Source organism: Diuraphis noxia, unplaced genomic scaffold, assembly GCF_037042655.1.
Source record: "Diuraphis noxia isolate RWA-SAM2 unplaced genomic scaffold, SU_Dnox_SAM2 contig0003, whole genome shotgun sequence".
NCBI classification, from domain to species: Eukaryota; Metazoa; Arthropoda; class Insecta; order Hemiptera; family Aphididae; genus Diuraphis; species Diuraphis noxia.
In genome coordinates, this window is record NW_028301713.1 from 44,249,519 (window position 1) to 44,250,467 (window position 949).

Consider the following 949-nt stretch of genomic DNA (forward strand, 5'->3'; position numbering starts at 1 on the left):
AATCTTAAAAGTATAAACATCCTATGTTGAGGTACAACGTTTATTATAAATATTATACATTTTTAATATTATTGTATATTGTATCCAAGTCATGAGTATGTTAAATATTATATTTTAATACAAAAAAAAATTATGTTTTAACTTTAAGTTTGATAAAAGGTAAATTTACAATTATATACTTAAGTTCACAACACGAGATTAGTTTTGCAGAATGCAAATTTGCTATGATATGTTGTAGCCTGTAACTTATAAACCTTATATGACAGAGAAACTGTTTATGCAGACGAAACGTCCTTGCGGCTGATGATGATTTTTAAAAATCTATTGTAATACAAAACACTTAACCGAGCCTGTTGATAATATGATGCATATATTATAACTTATTGAATTTATGAGCTTTTTTTGCATAAGTCATGCATATGATATACTCAACCAACTTTTAGGTTACAAAAATTGATGTTTCCCGAACATTTATATACCTACAATAGGTATAATAATACATGCAACCGACTCCTGTAGTGCACTTCTAAGTTTAACTCAATCGCTCCGTACACGCATTGACAACGACGACGACGATGATGATGTGAAGATGATGCCAAGATGATAATAATAATAATATATTGTATATAACTATAATAAAACACGTCATATGGTAAACATCGTGGTAGCAAATAGGCGGCCGTGGGTAGTACACTGGAACCTAATGTACACTTATTATAAAATATAATAAATGTAATACATAAAAAAGTATAATATAATATGTACGCAGACGATGGCGGAGGCGGTGTGTGAAAAGAGTAGGGCCGAGGCGGTGTCCGCATCGCCGCGATATTATATTATACACGGACAACAACTGGTCCGGCCGGTCTCGTCGCCGACGCCGACACCGCCGCCGCCGCCGCCCGTCACGGCAGGTCGCAGCAGCGGCGACAGGCGGCAGCATTGTATA